This window comes from Somniosus microcephalus, chromosome 7 (genome assembly GCF_052327205.1).
Source record: "Somniosus microcephalus isolate GS21.2 chromosome 7, FLI_Smic_1.0, whole genome shotgun sequence".
Lineage (NCBI taxonomy): Eukaryota > Metazoa > Chordata > Chondrichthyes > Squaliformes > Somniosidae > Somniosus > Somniosus microcephalus.
Genome location: NC_140993.1, coordinates 109,537,262 through 109,555,009, shown reverse-complemented (window position 1 = coordinate 109,555,009; position 17,748 = coordinate 109,537,262).

The following is a 17,748-nucleotide window of genomic DNA, read 5'->3' as shown; positions in this document are numbered from 1 at the left end:
TTTAAGACTCTAGTTTCGGATTTAACTAAATCACTTTCAAACTCAATATAAAATTCTATCATATTATGGTCACTCTTCCCTAAAGACCCCTTTACTACAAGGTTATTAATTAACCCTTTCGTATTGCACAATACTAGATCTAAAATAACCTGTTCCTTAGTTGGTTCCTCAACATACTGATCTAGAAAACTATCTTGCATACATTCCATGAATTCATCCTCTACACTATTACTGCAAATTTGGTATGCCCAGTCTATATGTAGATTAAAATCCCCCATGATTACTGTATTACCCTTGTTACATGCGCCTCTAATTTCCTGATTTATACTCTGCCCTACATTACAAATATTGTTTGGGGGCCTATAAACAACTCCCACCAATGTTTTCTGCCCCTTGTTGTTTCTTAGCTCCACCCAAACTGATTCTACTTCTTAATTTTTGGAGCTAAGATCCTTTCTCTCCATTGTCCTTATCCCATCCTTTATTATCAGGACTACCTCTCCTCCTTTTCCATTTTGCCAATCTCTTCTAAAGGTGAGAAGCAGTGATGTGGGATTGGTGAATATTCCTGTACTGAAATTTTACTCATGGGGCTCATGAAATATTTATACAGAACTTTCCCTCCGAAGATTAAATGGAGGAGTGTAGATTCCATGATAGAGCAGATTATACAATACCGGCAAAGGGAGTGGCCTATATAGGGTGATGAGCTTTTCTCATTTCATGTTTTCTAATGTTCTTATGAAAAGCAAAATTGATACTATATTAAGCTCAGAGGTAAATTTGACAGTGTAGCAATGTTTTGGGTTCAGGTTTAAAGTACTTTAACCCTGTAAATCTCAGACTGATCCCAATGCTGCTACCAAAAATATTCTGGTAAAAACAGACCATGGTATTTGACAGCCCCCTGCTGAGAATTCATAAATGTCTCTTAAAATCCCACATTTTACAAAGATTGATACTGGAATTAAATATCAGCCTTATGTTGGTGTGTGTAAAATTTACTGATTTTCTGCAGCATTTTCAGGATTATACAAACACCAGTTTGTAATTTAGTGTGGGTCAAAGGATTAAAGTCTGAGACACTGCCCTGTCACCCAGTACATTGATTGTACCTCATGAAAGGAGAACTCTACTCATCTGAGATGCCACATAATCCTAAATGCAGTTTTGCCATAATCTCTCCCTTGTGACTTGTGTTTTATCTTTTAAAACCTCCAGACAGGACAAGCTTGCAAGCAGAATTTTCATATGAAATCCTCTTTTCAGCATCATCATGAATTGAAATTGACTGTAGACAGTATAAACAATTCAATTACCAATTCAATATATTGTAAGCATAAGGCAAAGGAACTCCCGGCTCCAAACAATTTATATTTAATACATTACAGCACTCTTCCAATATCTGGTTCTTACCACTGATAGTGTTTTAAAAATCATTTAGTGCATGTATGAAATATTGGAATATACTTTCATCTTCACCACCTGGCAGTAATCTGGCAAAGCAATTCACCCACCCTTTATAGAACCCGCCCAACTCTCATTCCACTGATTTCAGTTATGTATTCTGCTTTTACCAAGTAGCAACTGGAAAGCATTCCACTTTTCTGCTGTTTTCACATTTCACACTAGAGCCACTTTCTTGCTCATTAGCACCTTCCCATCTTGTTCACAACTTGCTGCTTCTTCCTCTCCCAAGGTGTCAGCCTTGCCTCATTGCCAGAGTGAGACGAATGTGGGTTCAAGCCCCACTCTAGAGACTTGAGCACATAAGCTAATCTGGGCTGATACTTCAGTGCAGTATAGCTCTGGCTGGCATACAGCTCTGGCTCTAAGCTAATGATGCAGGCTTCCTGCTGCATCCTCCAGTTCAACAGCTTCCTCCTCTTCATTTGTCACCAATGGTAGCTCTCCCCTCTGCAGGGCCAGGTTATGCAGGAGGCAGCGCACCAGCATTATCCTTGGTGCTTTCTCGGGGCTGTACTGTAGGAAACCCTGAGACCAGTCCAGGCCGTGGAATCATTGTTTCATCACCCCTATTGACTGCTCTTGATGAGCTTTTGTATTTGATCTCTACTGGTGTTTTTGGGTTTCAGAATAGGAGATCGGCGGGGTTGGGGGTGAGCAATGGCCAGCAGTGCTTGCAGTTTTAATGCGGAGCTAGGAGGCACACTTCTGGCTCCACAATTAAGTAAAAATGTATTACTTATCTTTTTAGTGGCAGCCTCCAATGGTTCCTGGAGACTGATACAGTAGCATTGATTGTAGTGCATAAAACTATATTCAAGTGTTGTAATGTCAAAGTAATAGTACTGTATCTGGATGATCTTCCATGGAACATTTATCCAACTTGCATTCCATCTCCTTAGCTCTGTCTCAAACTCTTCAAAGTTATTGAAGTCACCCAATATACGTACCATGGAGCTCAGACTCCCTGCCTTCATCCCGAACAAACTGCAGTTTTCTGAAACATTCAGTAAACCTATCCTGTTGTAAGAAATAACATGGTCCTGAAATTGATGAATGTTTTAACTCTGTAATATCTGGAATTAGCCACACTGCTGTCACTGTTGTGTTTGCCTTCTACATACATGAATAACTAACTCGTTATTAACTCAGCCAAAGTCAAGATGTGCCAATATAGTGCAGCATAATGCTACTGAAACTCTTCTTTGTGCATAAGAGCAATGCAACTTGAATCTAGTCAATATCCACATGATGCCAGTAGAGATGCAGGGTTTAAGTGAAGGACAGAATGTAATCTACACAACATAAGGTCATACGAACATCAGGTTTTATGATGAAATACAGAAATCTTTCTGCATCATTGCCAAACTTTGCAATCTTCTCCGCCTGATTGCCAGATCCCTTGATTCCCCTAGAATCCAAAAATCTATCCATCTCAGCCTTGAATATACTCAACGATTCAGCATCCACAGCCCTTTGGAGTAGAGAATTCCAAAGATTCACAACCCTCTTGAGTGAAAAAATTCTTCGTCATCCCAGTCGGCCCCTTATCCTGAGACTATGCCCCCTAGTTTTAGACACTCCAGCTAAGGGAAACAACCTCTCAGCATTTACCCTGTCAATCTCCCTCAGATTCTTGTATGTTTTAATAAGATTACCTCTCATTCTTCTAAACTCCAGAGGTTATAGGCCCAATCTACTCAATCTCTCCTCATAGGACAACCCTCTCATCCCAGGAATCAATCTAGTGAACATTCGTTGCACCGTCTCTAACACAAGTATATCCTTCCTCAGATAAGGAGACCAAAACTGTGCACAGTACTCTAGGTGTGGTCTCACCAAGGCCCTGTACAATTGTAGCAAAACTTCCTTACGCTTGTACTCCAACCCCCTTGCAATAAAGGCAAACATGCCATTTGCCTTTCTAATTGCTTGCTGTACCTGCGTGCCAACTCTGTGCTTCCTGTACGAGGACACCTAAATCTCTCTGAACACTCTCCCACCATTTAAAAAATATTCAGTTTTTCTATTCTTCCAACCAAAATGAATAACCTCACATTGCCCAACATTATATTCCATCTGCCACCTTATTGCCCACTTACTTAACCTGTCTATATCCCTTTGCGAGCTCTTTCTGTCCTCCTCACAGCTTACTTTCCTACCTAGTTTTGTATCATCAGTAAACTTGGATACATTGCACTCAGTCCCTTCATTAATATAGATTGTAAGTAGTTGAGGCTGGGGATCCTTGTGGCACCCCACTAGTTACAGCCTGCCAACCTGAAAATGACCCGTTTATCCCTACTCTCTGTTTTTTGTCCATTAACCAATCCTCTATCCACGCTAATATATTACTCCCAACCCCATGAGCCCCTATCTTGCATAACAACCTTTTATGTGGCACCTTATCGCTCGCCTTCTGGAAATCCAAATATACTACATCCACTGGTTCCCATTTATCTACCTTGCTAGTTACGTTCTCAAAGAACTCTAATACATTTGTTAAACACGATTTCCCTTGCATAAAACCATGTTGACTCTGCCTAATCTTATTATGATTTTCTAAATTCCCTATTACCACTTCCTTAATAATAAATTGCAGAATTTTCCCGACAACTGATGTCAGGATTTTTTAATAATGCTTTTAAGAAAACAGGTATTTACTCAGATATCAGTGAGATGGATGTGCCTGCTTCTCACTGCAATGTCTGTCTATCCTTGGTGTGGTGTTTGACAATGACATTCATAAATCATTCTCCACTTCCAGATGGGACCTGTACTTTGTCTTCATTGCAGCCATAGCAGAAAATGATGTTTCACAAATGTATGTTGTTGGGAAAGGTAGCAACATTTTCATTGCTTCTTTCATCAATTCTGGGTACTAATTGGCAAAAGATCCAGAGGCGACATGGGGAAACATTTTTTTTTACACAGCGAGTTGTTGTAATCTGGAATATACTGCCTGAAAGGGTGGTTGAAGCAGATTAAATTGTAACTTTCAAATATGGAATTGGATAAATACTTGAAGGGGAAACATTTGCAGGGCTATGGAGAGTGGGGAACTGGGACTAGTTGAATAGCTCTACTGTTCTGGACCAATGGACTTTTACATGCCGTGAACATTTTATTATGCAGATAGCACCCTCTGGTGGTGGTTATTGTGTTAGCAGTAGGTATGCTGGAAAGGTCTTCTGACCTTTGTTCCTTTCTTCCTGTGTGAGGTCATTTGACCTTTGTTCCTTTCTTCCTGTGAGAGGTCATTTGACCTTCGTACCTTTCTTCCTGTGTAACCCAGGAAGTAGAATCCCAGGAAGGAGAATTCCAGGAAGAACCTGGCAGTAATGGAGGATTCCATGAGGGTTTCACAATCCAATGTAATCTGATTTCATATGTTAGGCCAAGCGCAATATCTGTGAGTATCTTTGTTTGTTAGCATAATAGCAACGTTGTCAGAGTAGTATTTTGATAACACTATGTTTATAAAAGGTTAATATTTGATAGTTACAGAAGTGAGTCCAAATGTTAGTTAGTTATACAATTAATCTATTCTACTGTTATAAATATGTTATATCTTATGTAATATCAAATGTGTAGTACTCAGTTTATGTACAAAACATACTTTGTCTTTGTTTACAGTTTCACAAAAATTGTTCAAGTAAAGGCTTCAAACAGCAAATGGCTTCACGAAGAATTATTTTGAATAAGTGTTTAACTTTCTGGATAACTAGATAGGAGCACGTCTAGCACGGCCAGTACATCTACCAAAGAGCCAGCACAGGCCAGATGGGCCGAACGGCCTTCTTCTGTGCTGTATCATTCTATGATTCTATGATAATGGAAGTACTTGTCAAACTATCAGCCATGAAAAGTGCATTGTAAGAAAATGCATTGAGTGCTGATACTTTCCCACCTGTAACTTGGGTTTAATTGAAGTTTTCTCACTGGGAATTGTACATTGGTTTTTCACAAGGAAGATTAAAATATATTTAAGCTGATTTATATCGCTTCAGAGTATCTGTGGGGGTAGGGATCCAGCCTGGGAGGGAATCGTGCACTGGCTCTGACCAGGGAGTGTACCGACTGTACCGGGTTCCAACTCGCTTTTTGTTTCTTCAGTGAGGCTGATACATGGCGCCCGTAGGTCGAGTCGCGAACTCTCACTCTCCGCTCGCCGTCTTGCAGCGTCGGGGGCCTGGCTGCAGCAACCGCGAGCCGCCTTCTGCTGCTCCATCAGGTCCCGAAAGAGGCTGAGCAGCGGCCTGACCCACCGCGCTCCTCCTCCTCCTGGCTGCCTCTACCTGACTGCCGCAGCCAGACCCCGCCAGGATCCCGCGCCGGAGCCTGGGGATGACTTTACTGAGCAACCGCATGGTCATTAGGGAGATGCGTTGCAGGCTTCTCAAAGACAAAGAAGTCAACAGAGTAAAGGATAATACAATTGTATATTTATTGCAGAAAGGAAGAAGATATCATCACAAAATGCAACTCACTGAAAGATGTTATCAATGAAAAAAAGTAACTTTCACATTAATTTGTGGACCCCCTGTAAAGTCTCTATGGACCCCCAGGGGTCTGCGGACCCCAGTTTGAGAAGCACTCTGTTAGAGGAATAGGTAAGGTTCAGTCTGCAGGTTCATCATAAATATTAATTAAGAAGATAGTTAAATTCTTGTGTTTTGAAAGGAAGTCATTGCACTGATTGGTAGAACATTTTAGCACTACAGTAATCTTGTTTTAAATGTCAAAAATATTTGTTACTTTCCTTGTGACCAGAAAATCGCAGCATGGGACAATTGGCTTTGCAAACGGTCTCTAGGGACAACTGTTTCGATGTGTGGCTGAACCCCATAAAGGTTTCCACTTGTTATTGGGCTAGAAATTCATTAAAGCCAATGAATGGGCAGTGTTTAGACTAAAAATGGTTAAGTAGGGCCAGGCGAAAATCGTCCAGACTGCACGCAAAATTCGTCCTCACTCCTCATTAAAATAATTGCTGTCATGATTCTAGTCTAAAAACCCAAGCTGATTGGTGTTACACTGAAAAGATGGACCAATGTCGGGTGTAGTCTAAACTCAAGTAATGATTGCCATGGGCTTTTTTCACTACTTAAAGGGAAGGTTCATTGATGCTGCAGCACCTCATTCTCAGCATTGTTGGCTGTGCAGCTGCCTCAACAACCATAAGAAGAAGGACAAGGAGAAGGAGCACTTATTTACAATTCCTGATGGCAGATTGCCACCCCAGGGAGAGAGCCCGGAGGTTTTCCAATGAAGCTTTGGAGGCAGTGGTTTTAGTGGTGGAGAGAAAGTGGGCGGTCCTGTATCTGAAATATTAGTGGTGCCATGGACTGGCATAAAGTGAATCATGGCAACTGCATGGGTGGTAGGCATTCATATGCAAGATTTGGTACAGGCCCACTGCATATTCATGTAACGGAACCTCTTTCCATTAATGAAGAGAGCGGTGTTATGTTTCTGTACTTTTGCTCCAGATATTTTTTTTCAGATTCAGCATCACAGACCATTCCTGTAGCTGAGTCCTTATTGACCCAGAGTGCTTTTTTCTGCTCAATATCTAAGTAATTTGTAGTGATTTCAAGGGTAAAACAAAATCATTTTGTCATTATATTTCAGCAGCTGGTTATATCATGTGCCCTCACATGATTTTCCTTGACTTTGGAAAGTGGTTGAGTAAACACGTTGCCAGACTGTGGCTTAGGCTAAAAACTGCAAGCAGATTTACTAAATAATAAATGGATGTGAACAAAAGCGATGACAGTCTGTGGATTCAGGCTTAGCTATCCCTCTTCGTAAAATAAAAAACAACAAACAGTTGTATCAATTACACTGACCTGCAATGTAAACTGTGCTGAACAGAGCGGCCCCAAAATGTCATGGGTGGTGGTCATGACGTTTGCTCTAGGATCATGCCCATGAGCGCCCTCTGACCTTAACCCCCACCAGTGTTTGTAAGGTCAGTGCAAGGGCACCACATTTGCGTGGGGCCAGCAGGAGCAAGTGCCACTTGGGGCACATCTCTGGTTCCTGCCTGCCCCATACATGTGGAAACAAGGGTAGCTCACTGCCCCTAAGGTGCTGCGGTACTTCAATCATTAACGCCCTATATTATCTGGCATAGATGCCTGAGGCCTACATCACACGTGGTAAGCTCAGCTTACTACAATGTGGGTGGGAAGCACTTAGCGCATTAGGGTCTCGCACGCACTAGCCCCTAAAATCCCCACATGTTCCGCCAGTTGCCCTCTGTAACGCTGGGGAAAGACCAGCAAAGGCCCAGCAGAAATCAGCAGAGAACAGAGGAAAAAATTGGTGGAGCAGCCTTGATGGGCAAAATAGCCTGGCTTGTTTCTATTCCATCAGATGGGAAGGAAATTCAAACTTCTTTCTCTGTAGCAGTGAGATTACAAAAATTCAGTATCTTCTCTATCTTGTGTTCCAGGGAAAAAACAGCAGTTTTAGTGGTTAGGACTTCAGAAGTGACTTCCCTAGTAACTCCCTTACTAAGGGAGCCATGGGGCCATGGCTCGGTTGGAGGGTGGGGTGAAGGCTGGCAAGCCTTCCCTTGTGGCTTCGGCATCAAATTTTCCTGCTGCATGGGGGAGGTGAAAGCAGAGATGTGCACGTAGTGGCGTTTCCATTCGCCTGCCCTATACAAATGAGGTGCCCGCCCACTGACCCCGCAAACTGTATTTAAAAAAGAATGACTGGATGTGACTTGAATACCTGAGCAGCACCCCAGATGTTCAGTGCCCATTAATACCGGGCAGTGAAAGGAGGCCAAATGTAAAAAAGACAATGTTCGCCTGGGTGCCCTCTCTTTGTCGTAGGACCACTCTGCATTTATGCCCTTCCATTTGCTTGGCCCCCAGTGGCAAAATTCTTCAAAGCAGTCTTTGTAACCCATGGGGTTTTTTAAATAAAAGCTGGAAAATCATGGAGACTACATGCCAAAATTCTCAATATACACTCCTAACAGGCATGACTCTCTACTGGGAGCTCTATTTCATGAAATCATCACTGAAATGTGTTAAGGCATATGGAGACGCGGCAGGTAATTTAAATGAAAAATCTCCAAAGATTCCATCAGTTTCTCTCCATAACTCTGGAGAAAGACCAGTAAAGGCCCGATGGAAACAGACAGAAAACTAGCCTGTTTCTATTTTATCAGATGGGAAGCAAATTCAAACTTCTTTCTCTGTGTAACAATGAGATCACAAAAATCCAGTGCCTTCCCTATCTTGTGCTCTGGGGAAATAACAGCAATTTTAGTGGTTAGGACTTCTGATGTGACTTCCCTAGTAACTGCTTCCAAGCCAGCTATAGTTCCATCAGAATTTGGCACAGGTTAATCTGCAGTACACATCTCTTCTCTGAGACATTTATCCACCGTCACAACCCTTAATGACAAAACCATTATTGGCATGAGTTTACATCTAATGGAACATCATAACTAGCCATGTTGGACTATGATCACTCTAAATAGTGCTGGTTGTAGGGTTGCAAACCTTTTTACTTAGAAGTCACCAGAGGTCATTTAGAAATCTTGAGGAAAAAGGAAGACATATCGGAAGCATTAGTATGGAAAATAGCATCATCAGAACAGATGCAATGGAGACAGAGAAACTGGGAGAATAGAATAGAACCCTTACAGGAAGCAGGGTGGGAGGAAGTGTAGTCAAGGTAGCTGTGGAAGTCAGTGGGCTTACCCTCTCTAGATCTTTTCATTGTGAACTGCTGGCTTGACATCGGCCATCTCAATTTCTTGCTCCCTTTACTCACTCCAACTTATCTCCCTCTGAACTTGCAGCACTCTGTTCTCTCAGATCCAACCCTAACACCCCAAGCACGGTGGCATAGTGGTTAGCACTGTTGCCTCACAGCGCCAGGGACCCGGGTTCAAATCCGGCCTCGGGTGACTGTCTGTGTGGAGTTTGCACATTCTCCCCGTGTTTGCGTGGGTTTCCTCCGGGTGCTCCGGTTTCCTCCCACAGTCCAAAGATGTGCGGGTTAGGTTGATTGGCCATGATAAAAATTGGCCCTTAGTGTTAGGGGGGATTAAATATGTGGGTTTACGGGGTTACGGGGATAGGGCTTGGGTGGGATGGCTGTCGGTGTAGGGACCGGGTGCTAGGGTTTGGATGATCAGCCATGATCTCGTTGAATGGCGGAGCAGGCTCGAAGGGCCGGATGGCCTACTCCTGCTCCTATCTTCTATGTTTCTATGTTTCTATTGTCTTCAAACCTGCTGACAAGTGTGTGTTGTTGTTGTTTGGCGAACTGACCTCTACCTTGCGGAGGCTGAACGCCAACTCTCCGACACCTCCTCTTACCTCCCTCTGGAACATGACCCCACTGCCAAACATCAAGCTATCAATTCCAAGACTGTCACTGACCTCATCTCTTCTGGAGGTCTTCCCTCCATGGCCTCCAACCTCATAGTCCGCCCAACCCCGCAAAGCCTCCTTTCCAAGATCCACAAACAGGACTGCTCTGGTAGACCCATCTTTTCAGCCTGTTCTTGCCCCACGGAACAGATTTAGAGTCATAGAGTCATAGAGTTATACAGCACAGGAAGAGGTCCTTTGGCCCATCGCGTCCGCGCCGACCATCAAGCCCTATCTAATCTAATCCCATTTTCCAGCATTTGGTCCGTAGCCTTGTATGCTATGGCGTTTCAAGTGCTCATCCAAATGCTTCTTGAATGTTGTGAGGGTTCCTGCCTCTGCCACCCTTTCAGACAGTGAGTTCCAGATTCCAACCACCCTCTGGGTGAAAAAGTTTTTCCTCAAATCCCCTCTAAACCTCCTGCCCCTTACCTTGAATCTATGCCCCCTTGTTATTGACCCCTCTACTAAGGGGAAAAGTTCCTTTCTATCCACCCTATCTATGCCCCTCATAATTTTGTATACCTCAATCAGGTCCCCCCTCAGCCTTCTCTGCTCCAAGGAAAACAACCCCAGCCTGTCCAGTCTTTCTTCATAGCTGAAGCGCTCCAGCCCAGGTAACATCCTGGTAAATCTCCTCTGCACCCTCTCCAAAGCAATCACATCCTTCCTATAGTGTGGCGACCAGAACTGCACACAGTACTCCAGCTGTGGCCTTACCAGCGTTTTGTACAGCTCCATCATAACCTCCCTGCTCTTATATTCTATGCCTCGGCTAATGAAGGCAAGTATCCCATATGCCTCTTTAACCACCGTATCCACCTGTTCTGCTGCCTTCAGGGATCTATGTACATGCACACCAAGGTCCCTCTGATCCTCTGTCTTTCCTAGGGTCTTACCATTCATTGTGTATTCCCTTGCCTTGTTAGTCCATCCAAAATGCATCACCTCACACTTTTCAGGGTTAAATTCCATTTGCCACTGTTCCGCCCATCTGACCAACCCATCTATATCATCCTGTAGCCTGAGGCTTCCCGCCTCGCTATTTACCACCCCACCAATTTTCGTGTCATCTGTGAACTTACTGATCATACCTTTTACATTCACATCCAAATCATTAATGTAGACCACAAACAGCAAGGGACCCAGCACTGATCCCTGCGGTACCCCACTGGACACAGGCTTCCAGTCACAAAAACAACCTTCCACCATCACCCTCTGCCTTCTGCCACTAAGCCAGTTTTGGATCCAATGTGCCAAGGCACCCTGGATCCCATGGTCTCTTACCTTTCTGACCAGTCTCCTATGCAGGACTTTATCAAAAGTCTTACTGAAATCCATGTAAACCACATCCACTGCACTACCCTCATCCACACACCTAGTCACCCCCTCGAAAAATTCAATCAAATTGGTCAGACATGATCTTCCCTTGACAAAGCCATGCTGGCTATCCCTAATTAATCCTTGCCTCTCCAAGTGGAGACCAATTCTGTCCCTCAGAATTTTTTCCAATAATTTCCCTACCACTGTGTAATGAAATCTGTATTCGTTCTTGCCTGTATTCGTTTTGCACTCATGTATATTACCCTCCCCCACATGGTGTATAGTTTCACTTCCTCTTTCCTGACTAACCTGGAAGGTTCCAGGTCTTGGCTCTTGGCTCCGCCCCTGACTTCTCTTACATAAAGATCCCAGGATCTGTATGACTCACTCCTGCGAGCCAGTCAGTGTGTTGAGATGTTAGCTCTGATCTTAGTGATTAAAAGCCAACTTGTTAAAGTCTATAACTTCTAGTTTTGTGGTTATTGAAGGCACATCACACTGATGTTAGGCTCACCGGCCTGTAATTCCCTGGTTTATCCCTACTACCCTTCTTGAATAATGGTACTATGTTAGCTGTTCTCCAGTCCTCTGGCACATCCCCTGTGGCCAGAGAGGTTCTGAAAATTTGTGTCAGAGCCCCTGCAATCTCCTCCTTTGCCTCACATAGTAGCCTGGGATACATCTCATCCGGGCCTGGGGATTTATCCACTTTTAAGCCTGCTAAAACCGCTAGTACCTCCTCCCTCTCGATGCTAATATGTTCAAGTATATCACAGTCCCCCTGCCCGATTTCTATGTCCACATCGTCCTTCTCCATAGTGAACACAGATGCAAAAAATTCATTTAAAACCCCACCTACATCCTCTGGATCTACACACAGTTTGCCACTTTGGTCCCTAATGGGCCCTACTCTTTCCCTAGTAATCCTCTTGCCCTTAATATACTTATAAAACACCTTAGAATTTTCCTTTATTTTGCTCGCCAGTGTTATTTCATGGCCCCTCCTTGCTCTCCTAATTTCTTTTTTAAGTATCCCCCTGCACTTTTTATACTCCTCTAGGGCTTCCTCTGTCTTTAGTCCTTTGTATCTGCCAAAAGCCCCCCTTTTTTTCCTAATCCATTCTCGTATATCCCTTGACATCCAAGGTTCCCTGGGCTTGTTGGTCCCACCCTTGACCTTTGCAGGAACATGTTGCCATTGTACTCTCTCAATTTCCTTTCTGAAAGACTCCCATTGCTCCGATGTGGATTTTCCTTCAAGTAGCTGATCCCAGTCCACATTGGCCAGATCCTGCCTTATCATATTAAAATCGGCCTTCCCCCAATTTAGAACCTTTATTTCCGGTCCATCCTTGTCCTTTTCCATGACTACCTTAAATCTCACTGAATTATGGTCACTGTCACCAAAGTGCTCACCTACAAACACTTCTACCACTTGCCCGGCCACATTCCCTAGAATTAGGTCCAGTACCACCCCCTCTCTTGTAGGACTTTCTACATGCTGACTCAAAAAGCTCTCCTGGATGCACGTTAAGAATTTTGCACCCTCTAAGCCTTTCACACTCTGACTATCCCAGTTAATATTGGGGAAGTTGAAATCCCCCACTATAATTACCCTATTATTTGCACACTTCTCTGAGATTTGCCTACATATCTGTTCCTCTATCTCCCCCTGGCTGTTTGGGGGTCTGTAGTACACTCCCAGCAAAGTGCTAGCCCCCTTTTTGTTTTTAAGTTCAACCCATATGGCCTCATTAGAGGAACCTGTTAATATATCATCCCTCCTTACAGCAGTAATTGTCTCCTTAATTAATATTGTGACACCCCCTCCTCTTTTACCCCCCCCCTCTCTGTCTCACCTGAAGATTCTATACCCCGGAATATTGAGCTACCAGTCTTGCCCCTCCCTCAACCATGTCTCCATGATAGCAACAATATCATACTCCCATGTGTTCATCAACACTTTCAGTTCATCCACCTTATTCGTAAGACTCCTTGCATTAAAATAAATGCCATTTAGCCTTGCCCTACTCCCTTGTGCCGTTACATATTTGCTCTCCTTCCAGTCTGACTTATTTTTTCCTCTATATTTGGCTGTACATCACCCCCTATTATAGCTCCTCTCTGTATCCCATTTCTTCCTATCTCAACTCTTTTATCTCCCCTTGTCCAGTTTCTTCCCACCTGCATCCGCGACTCTTCCAACGCCCTCCGTCACTTTTAACAGTTTCCAGTTTCCTGGCCCTAACCATCTCCTTTTCACCATAGACGTCCAATCCCTCTGCACCTCTATCCCGGATGGCCTGAGGATGCTCCGCTTCTTCCTTGAACAGAGGCCCAATCAGTCCCCATCCACCACCACCCTCCTCCACCTGGCTGAAGTTGTTCTCAAATTGAACAACTTCTCCTTTGACTTTACTCCCTTCTTCCAAATAAAGCGTGTTGCTATGGGAACCACATGGGTCCTAGCTATGCTTGTCTTTTCATGGGATATGTGGAACATTCTTTGTTCCAGTCGTACTCAGGTCCCCATTCCTCATCTCCTTTTCTGATGTGTGCAGATCGGAACAGAGTGTTAAGCTGCGAGTTTGGTGAGTGAGGAAGTAAATCTTAAAGGTTAATCTCTTATTTTTATAAATTCTAGTCTTGTATGCTTGCAATTAGCATTTAAATTTACTGTTTCAAGTTTTAAGTTTCTTCCACGCTTGGGCAGGGCTAAGCAAGCTCTGTGCTGGAGAGCAGGTGAGAGTAATTAATTAATTAACTGGTCTAATCTGGTTCTGTAACTGCCAGAGAGCTCACTTATTTAAATCTCAGCAGTATAAATAAGGGAGGCTAGAGTGCAGTTTGTCATGGAGTGCAGCTCAGAACAGAGTGTTAAGCGGCGAGGCGAGGCGAGGCGAGGCGAGTGAGTTCTCTTTTTTTTAAATAAAATCTAGTCTTGTGCGCTTGCAATTAGCATTTAACTTAAATTTAAATTTATGGTTTCAAGTTTTAAGTTTCTTTCAGGCTTGGGCAGGGCTAAGCAAGCTCTGTGCTGGTGAGCAGGTGAGAGTAATTAATTAATTAACTGGTCTAATCTGGTTCTGTAACTGTCAGAGAGCTCACTTATTTAAATCTCAGCAGTATAAATAAGGGAGGCTAGAGTGCAGTTTGTCACGGAGTGCAGCTCAGAACAGAGTGTTAAACTGCGAGGTGAGGCGAGGCAAGGCGAGTGAGTGAGTGAGTTCTCTTTTTTTTAAATAAAATCTAGTCTTGTGCGCTTGCAATTAGCATTTAACTTAAATTTAAATTTATGGTTTCAAGTTTTAAGTTTCCTTCAGGCTTGGGCAGGGCTAAGCAAGCTCTGTGCAGGTGAGAGTAATGAATTAATTAACTGGTCTAATCTGGTTCTGTAACTGTCAGAGAGCTCACTTATTTAAATCTCAGCAGTATAAATAAGGGAGACTAGAGTGCAGTTTGTCATGGAGTGCAGCTCGGAACAGAGTGTTAAGCTGTGAGTTTTGTGACGGAGGGAGTTTGGGGAGGGAGGTGTTCCTTTCTTTTTTCATCTTTGTCAGCTTCCAGGAGAGCAGGAGCTAAAAAGCTGCACAAGAAGGGACAGTGAACCAGTGGTGAGTATTTCTACAATATTTCTATATTACAGTCTTTAAAGTAAAAGTAAGGTCTCTGGTTTAGAGTAAGTAGTGTTTAAAGGGAAGTAAGGTCCCTAGTGTATTTAATATTCTTTAATTAAGGGTAGGACATGGCAGGGCAGCTCGGCAGCGTGGAGTGCTCCTCCTGTGCTATGTTGGAAGTTAGGGACACTTTAGGTGTCCAGGGTGAACACATGTGCAGGAAGTGTGTCCAGCTGCAGCTACTCAAAATTCGCATTTTGGAGCTGGAGCTGCGACTGGAGTCACTGTGGAGCATCCGTGAAGCTGAGATCTTTGTAGATAGCATGTTTAACAAGGTGGTCACACACCGCAGGTAAAGAGTGCACAGGCAGATAGGGAATGGGTGACTGCCAGATAGAGTAAAAGAACTCAGAAGGTAGTGCAGAAGTCCCCTGGGTCCATCTCCCCCTCCAACAGATTTTCCATTTTGGATACTGATGGGGGAGATGGTTTCTCAGGGGAATGCAGCAAGAGCCAAGTCCATGGCACTACGATGGCTCAGCTGCACAGGAGGGGAGGAAAAAGAGTGGGAGAGCAATAGTGATCGGGGATTCTATCGTAAGGGGAACAGATAGATGTTTCTGTGGCCACAGACGTGACTCCAGGATGGTATGTTGCCTCCCTGGTGCCAGGGTCAAGGATGTCACTGAACGGCTGCAGGTGATTCTGAAGGGGGAGGGCGAACAGTCAGAGGTCGTGGTCCACATTGGTGCCAACAACATGGGTAGAAAGAGGGATGAGGTCCTGCAACAGGAATTTAGAGAGCTAGGTAGCAGGTTAAAAAGCAGAACCTCAAAAAGGTTTTAATCTCTGGATTACTCCCGGTGCCACGTGCTAGTGAGTATAGGAATAGGAGGATAGAGCAGATGAATGCGTGGCTAAAGAATTGGTGCAGGAGGGAGGGCTTTAGTTTCCTGGATCACTGGGTCTGCTTCTGGGGAAGGTGGGACCTGTACAAGTCGGACGGGTTGCACCTGAACTGGAACGGGACCAACATCCTTGCAGGGAGGTTTGCTAGTACTGTGTGGGGGGGGTTTAAACTAACTTGGCAGGGGGATGGGATACGGAGTGGAGCTATAGTAGGGGGTGATGCACAGCCAAATATAGAGGAAAAAACAAGGCAGCCTGGAAGGCAGAGCAAATATGTAATGGCACAAGGGAGTATGGCAAGGCTGGATGGCATTTATTTTAATGCAAGGAATCTTGCGAGTAAGGCAGATGAATTGAAGGTGTTGATGAACACATGGGAGTATGATATTGTTGCTATCACAGAGGCATGGTTGAGGGAGGAGCAGGACTGACAGCTCAATATTCTGGGGTATAGAATTTTCAGGCGAGACAGAGGGGGGGTGTAAAAAAGGAAGGGGAGCCGCAATATTAATCAAGGAGTCAATTACTGCTGTAAGGAGGGATGATATCTTAGCAGGTTCCTCTAATGAGGCCATATGGGTAGAACTTAAAAACAAAAAGGGGGCAAGCACTTTGCTGGGAGTGTACAATCAGCCCCCAAACAGTCAGGGGGAGATAGAGGAACAGATATGTAGGCAAATCTCAGAAATGTAGAAATAATAGGGTAATAATAGTAGGGGATTTCAACTTCCCCAATATTAACTGGGATAGTCAGAGTGTGAAAGGCTTAGAGGGTGTGGAATTCTTAAAGTGCATCCAGGAGAGCTTTTTGAGCCAGCATGTAGAAATTCCTACAAGAGAGAGGGCGGTACTGGACCTAATTCTAGGGAATGTAGCCGGGTAAGTGGTAGAAGTGTTCGTAGGAGAGCATTTTGGTGACAGTGACTGACATGAATCAGTCATTCATGAAAGAAAGGCTTATGAAATAATAGTGGCCTACAGGTGGCGCTGTCCAGGGAGAGTATAAATACTCAGGCATGGGCCCAGTATGCGCAGGACATTCTTAACAGGAACTAGTGAAGGACCCAACTAGACCTCCATGTTGTAAAACAGTTGATTAAAGCTTTGTTTAACGCTTAGACCAAGTGCCTAGTAGTTTTCTTATGTCAGTGACCATAATTCGGTGAGATTTAAGATAGTCATGGAATAGGACAAAGATGGACCAGAAATAAAGGTTCCAAATTGGGGGAAGGCTGATTTTAATATGATAAGGCAGGATCTGGCCAAAGTGGACTGGGATCAGCTACTTGTAGGAAAATCCACATCAGAGCAGTGGGAGTCTTTCAGAAGGGAAATAGAGAGTACAACAGCAACATGTTCCCGTAAAGGTCAAGGGTGGGACCAACAAGCCCAGGGAACCCTGGATGTCAAGGGATATACGAGAATGGATTAGGAAAAAAAGGGAAGCTTTTGGCAGATACAAAGGACCAAAAACAGTGGAAGCCCTAGAGGAGTATAGAAAGTGCAGGGGGGTACTTAAAAAAGAAATTAGGAGAGCAAAGAGGGGGCATGAAAACACTGGTGGGCAAAATAAAGGAAAATCCCAAGGTGTTTTATAAGTATATTAAGGGCAAGAGGATAACCAGGGAAAGAGTAGGTCCCATTAGGGACCAAAGTGGCAATCTGTGTGTAGAGCCAGAAGATGTAGGTGAGGTTTTAAATGAATATTTTGCATCTGTGTTCACTATGGATAAGGATGATGTAGGCATAGAACTCAGGCAGGGGGATTGTGATATACTTGAACAAATTAGTATTGAGAGGGAGGAGGGACTAGCGGGCTTAAAAGTGGATATATCCCCAGGCCCTGATGAGATGTATTCCAGGCTGCTGTGTGAGGCAAGGGAGGAGATTACAGGGGCTCTGACACAAGTTTTCAGAATCTCTCTGGCCACAGGGGAGGTGCTAATGTAGTACCATTATTCAAGAAGGGTAGTAGGGATAAATCAGGGAATTACAGACCAGTGAGCCTAACATCAGTGGTAGGGAAA